General features: G+C 49.0%; 1 pseudogene; it reads right to left on the bottom strand.

Moving 5' to 3' along the window:
- Positions 1-5,008: 5,008 nt before the first annotated feature.
- Positions 5,009-6,000, bottom strand: part of LOC122452969 — a 30,893-nt pseudogene continuing 29,901 nt past the window's right edge.

Here is a 6,000-nt window from a genome sequence, read left to right as displayed (position 1 = left end):
ACCTCATTTTTTTCTAACTACATTGAATGCCACTGTATGGTAATTCACTTTGTGTTAGTCACTCAGTCATGTCTGACTTTTTGTGACCCCATGGACTGTAGCCCACCAGACTCCTCTGTCCATGGGGTTCTCTAGGCAAGAAAACTGGTGTGGGTAGCCATTCCCTCCTCCAGGGGATCTTCCATACCCAGGGACTGTACCCAGGACTCCTGCATTGCAGGCAGATTCTTTACCATCTGAGCCACCATTAGTTTACTGTTTAATTAATTAATTTGTTTTAATGGTAACGTTTTAAAAATAGCTTTGTTGAGATGTAATTCACACAACACAAACTTCCCCATTTAAAGTGTACGATCCAAGGGACTTCCCTGGCGGTCCAGTGGTTAAAGGTGTATGATCCAAATAAAGTGCAGAATGCAATGGCAGCAGGCACTTACTGAAGACCTGCCCCCTGGCCAGGCGCTGAGGATGAGCGCTGAGGATGCAGCCATGAGAAAGGAGCGTGGCTCGGCTCCTGTCCTCAGGGCCTGGGAGGAGAACACTGAACAGAAGCACGGAGAATTACTGACCGTGGGAAGAGCTACAGAGGAAAAGTGTGCTGCCTGATGGAGGCCCTGGCTGGCCAGTGCAGGGTGATGGCGATCTGGGCCTCTCCTCCATGAGCATGGGGCCCCAGGACCTGAGTGGGGATGGGTGGTGGGATGGGAGCCCTGGAAGGAAGTTGTTGTGGTCAGCCGCCTGGGCCTCTTCCTTCTCTCACTGATAAGGTGCTGTGATGAGGGGCCTTCAACGGTCTCCGTCCATGAACTCGGAGCTCCAGGTGCTCCAACAAGACATATGCAGGTCTGCCCTTCCTGCCTTTGTTCTTTTTCTGCTTTCTGAAAATTTTAAGAAGAATTGCTGGAAGGGTGTCTAAGGAATCCTCGTTGTCCCTGTGGCTTCGTTGCCTCCTTCCTGGGACTGTTCAAAGGGGGTTCAAGGCACCTGGGGAGGGGCCCCAAGGCAGGTCTTTGCAGGTGGAGGCTGTCCTGGGGGCAGCATATGACCTGGACTCTCAGTCAGGCTCCAGTGTTCCTGAATTATAGCCAGACCTGTTTTTATTTTCTCCTGGTTTCTTCCTTGAATGTAAAATCATGAAGAGCCCTGTGAGGTTCTCATCTTAAGTGCTTTTTCGATGACTCTAATAAACATATGACTGTGGTGTCTGGGCAATCCAGCTTGTAAATACTCAGTGTTACTGGAATTATGACTGTATTTCAAGTTAGTACTTAAATTTTCATTGTCAGTTATAAATTTCAACTTTTAAAAAGGACATGAAACATTTATGAGAAGTATGAAATAAGGAAATTTAAAAAAAAAGAAACAACAACCGTGAAAGCAGGAATACAAAAGAAAAGCAAATGAGCCAAACCAAGCTAGTAAGTGAGAAAATGAGTTACATATTCAACGCAGATGACAGTGGGAACCGTGCAATACTTGTTTTACCCTCAATTCATTGTTGTTCAGTCACTCAGTTGTGTCCTGCTCTTTGTGACCACACACCAGGCTTCTCTGTCCTTCACTGTCTCTTGGAGTTTGCTCAATCTCATGTCCATTGAGTCAGTGATGCCATCCAACCATCTCATCCTCTGTTGTCTGCTTCTCCTGCCTTCAGTCTTTCCCAGCATCAGGCTCTTTTCCAATGAGTCAGCTCTTCGCATCAGGTGGCCAAAGTATTGGACCTTCAGCTTCAGCATCAGTCCTTCCAATGAATAGTCAGGGTTAATTTCCTTTAGGATTGACTAGTTTGATCTCCTTAAGTAGCCTTTTAAAATTTCATTTGTACTGAAAAGTCATTTTGCTTCTTTTCCTCAAGTATCTGCCCTTTATTCAGATTTCGCTTTAGATGCTGCGTTGTCAGAGTTTGTCCTCATCCCCTAGTTGAGATGGAATATCCCATCTGCAGGCTCCTTGGGGCTCCCCCAGTGCTTCTCCTTGCTCCATGGTGACCCATTTTCTGGATCAGAATGGCCTTCGAAAACCAAGTCAATTCTGCCATTCTCCTGCTTAGAACCCTGCAGTGGCTCCCACATTCTTGGGCTAATTCAAGATCTTGCATGGCCTGTAAGGCCTGTAAGGCCTTACCTGGTTGAACACCTGCTCTCTGTCTCATCACTTTTCTTATGGGCTGAGTTGGGGTAGGGCATTCATATATTGATGTTCTAACCCCCCAGGACCTTAGGATGTGACTGTATTTGGTCGGAAAGCCTCTAAGGAGGTAATTAATTTAAACTAAGGTCATTAGGGTGGGTCCTGGCCCCTTAGGACACCTGTGACCATGGTCGTTATAGGGAGAGGTGAGGACACAGTCATGCACAGAGGGATGACCACTTGAGCACAAAGGGAGAGGCAGCTGTCCAGCCATAAGCCAAAGAGGGAGACCTCAGAAGAAATGGCCCTGCCGGCCCTGGATCTCAGATTTCCGGTCTCCAGACTGGGCAAATACATTTCTGTTGCTGAAGCCAGCCATCTGCGGGGCTTTTCCCACCTCTGCCGATCCTGCAGCCTCTCTGGGCTCTTCACAGTTAATTCTCAGTCCCCTGGGCTCCACGGCCACCGTGCATGGTGTCTGCAGGCCGCTCTCTGCCAGTCTCACCTGCCTTCTGCAGCCCCCATTACAGGAGCACCCCAGCTGTTTATCACTTTATCTTGAATTGTTTTCTTTGTTGTGCTTAGCACTGCATAAAACACTAATACATTTCTTTACTCTCCATCTTCCTCTGCCAACTTTTTCTTGCCCCAAATGTAAGGATCTCTCTTGTTTGGTTCACTGCTTTAGGTTGAGTCCCTAGGGTAGTAGGTGTGAGGTGAGTGCTGAGAAAGAGAGTAAGCCGGGCAGTCAGGCAAGAAAAGGGAATTTATTTGAGGGAATACGAGAGGATGACTGTGCCTTGAGAAGAACCCGTGTCCTCCCTTTCTGACGGGGTCTTTTTCATACCCCACCAGTGAAAAATTCTCTGAAGGGATGGTTAATTTTTAGCCTGTAGCTCAGTCCTGCAGTCATGTAGCCAGAGGTCTGGAATCCAGTGGTCTCATAGCCTTGAAAAGGTAAGTGCCAGTGGGAAAACAGGATGTTCTTCGGGCAATTTGGTCAGTCTCAAGGGTCACTGTGGCTTTATTCTTTGTTTTTGAGGTCAATATAATGAGCCATTTCAACCATGGGCCCCTGTGTAGACCCTATCAGTAGGCACCCAATAAATATTTACTGCCTGAATGAATAAAATGAGTAAGTGGAATGTTAAATTGGGAAGCGTCGAAGTAAGGTAACTCTAAAGGCACACCAATCAATGGGTATGTTTTACCATCTGAGCCACCAGGGAAGCCTCAGTGCATATATTTAAACATAATATTCTACTAGTTAGTGTGGGATTTCAGAAAAAGGAGTTAAGGTCCATGACTTCAGGAATCTTGATAAACGCACATTACCAGTTAAAATGAGATATTTAGTCAATATTTGATTTTCATGGAGATTAGATTCTCCAAAATTTTTAATGAAACCTACTTTTGTTAAAGTCAGTAATTGCTACTCACTGAAGATTTAACTGGACTTCCCTGATGGCTCAGATGGTAAAGAACCTGCGGGCAATGCAGGAGATCTGGGTTCGATCCCTGGGTTGGGAAATCCCCTGGCTAAAGACATGGCAACCCACTCCAGTATTCTTGTCTGAAGAGAATCCTATGGACAGGAGAGCCTGGCGAGCTACACTCCATTTGGAAAGGAATTTGAAGATACACCATGCTGTAGAAGTATTGTAGGAAAGCATGAAAGGTAAAAGAAGTGTGGTGGGAGTGTGGAATTCCTGAAGTGGACAAGTCAACATTTGAATTTAAATGAGAAGAAAACCATGCAGAGTGACAACTGTTGACTTTAGGTTAATTTGAATCAGTCCTGTTAATTCCCACCAGGACCAAACAGCTCTGGCTCTTAAGCTGGTCGTGGACCAGGGTGGTGGTCCCAGGGCTGCCATGGAAGCTCTGGGGACCAACAGCAGGAAATCCACACAGACCACAGGTGCCACCATATATTTGGTTTTCCCTGCGGTAGTGGTTGCCCCCGTGTGCTGGCTCCATAGGTACTTTGTACCACTGCCTTTCAGAACGTCTGTTTGAGTGAGAGAAGTGTGATTGGCTTGCTTACGGTGAAAAAGTAAATTCATTTTTTCAGCTATTAAAGTAAAGAACCATGTTAGAGAAGATTTTGTGAATGAAGAAAAAAGTGACCCCACTGTTACCCTCCGCACCCCCGCCTCCCCTCCTTTTTTTTGGTAAATGTCTTAGCTTTTACACAGTTGTAATTCAAGTTTTCTAATCGGGGTGGGGAGACCCTTAGGTAACGGATTCCTTGTGGCTGTTACCCCAAGACCCTGAGTGACAGATCCCGCGTGGCAGTTACCACGAGACCCTCAGTGACAAATCCTGCACAGCCGTTACCGCAGGACCCTTAGGTAGCGGATCCTGCACCACCGTTGCTGCGAGGAGGCCGTTGGTGACAGATCCCTCACAGCAGCGCGGAACCCGGAAGTGACGGTTGGCGGCGGCCATTAGCAATCCTGAGGTGAAGATTGGCGGCGGCTGTTAGCGCAGAAGTTCGAGGCTGCACCTCGCCCCGCCCCGCCCGCGGTAGGCGGGGCAGAAAGCGGCGTGCCCTGACGGAAAGCCGAGGGACGGGTAGATGGCGTCCTTCTCCCCAGAGCGCTCCAGGCGCCCGGGCCTCAGGCTGGCGGCCCGGGGGACAAGCTGAGGGCTGCGTCCCGCCCGCCGAGTCCAGAGCTTTCCCCACAGCTGCCCACCCCTTGGGCCCAGGCTTTGAGGCACAGGGAAGCTTTCCCCCATGCCCGTTTCAGTGGCCTGATGGCAGCCGCGTCTCCATGGGTCACGTCCGCAGAGGCCTCAGCACCTGGAGGATAGGAGACTGCCCGTCAGGTAATAGCTTCAGTCTCTCCCAGTCAGGTTTGGAACTTGGCCCGGCTTAGACCACCGTCTGTTCTAGGAGGACCCGGAGGTCAGGGTTGAGTTGCAAGGACATCCACATCTTTACTTGGGGTACACCTCGGTGGTTGAGGCTGTCCTCAAAGAAGGGCCGTTGTCTGAGCTGGAAACAAATCTGACAGTACTTGCTGCAGCGTGGATTCCTATGGATCCTGTGCAAATGATTCTGTCCAGTTTTAATGAAAAGCCTGAGGGCCAGGTGGGTCCTGGGCACCCGGTCCCCTCCACAAGGACAGCTGGGTCTGGGGGTCTGGCCCTGAGAGAACTCTACCTCCTCAGCCAGGCCTGGTGGGAGGACCCAGGATGGGTGCTGGGCCGGGTGACCATGTCTTAGCCAGGACCTGGACTTGGAGGGCGAGAGTCGAGCCTTGGGACAGTGCCCTTTCTTTCTTTCCTTTTAAAGGTTTATTTATTTATTTTTGGCTGGGCTGGGTCTTTGTTGCTGTGCGAGCTGTTCTGTAGGGGCAGGAGGGGCTACTGTAGGTGCGGTGCGCCTGGACTTCTCAGTGTGGTGGCTTCTCTTGTTGCAGAGCACTGACTCTAGAGCACAGGCGCAGTAGTTGTGTTGCAGGGGCTTAGTTGCCGCATGGTATGCGGAATCTTCCTGGATCAGGGATCGAGCCAGTGTCCCCTGTATTGGCAGGCAAATTCTTTACCATTGAGCGACCAGGGAAGCCCTGTGCCCTTTCTTATCAGAACAGAAGATAACATTTGTCTTGGTGGAGATCATGACCTGTCCATGACCTGACTTGAACAAGGAAGAATCTGACTCCAAAAGATGTTTTCAACAACTTACTGCATGCCTCCCTCACCTTTCCTAGAAAAGAGCTTTGCTGAAAGTTTTTGAGGAGATTGCGGTTTTAAGGCATGAGCCACCCGTCACGTTACAAGACTCTGTAATAGATCTTTCTCTGCTCCAAACTCTGACATTTTGGTATTGTACTCATATACCCTGACTTCATCCCATGTGAT

Source organism: Cervus canadensis, chromosome 14 (assembly GCF_019320065.1).
Source record: "Cervus canadensis isolate Bull #8, Minnesota chromosome 14, ASM1932006v1, whole genome shotgun sequence".
NCBI lineage: Eukaryota > Metazoa > Chordata > Mammalia > Artiodactyla > Cervidae > Cervus > Cervus canadensis.
The sequence above is the reverse complement of the archived record's forward strand: the minus strand, read 5'-3'. Positions and strand labels throughout refer to the sequence as shown.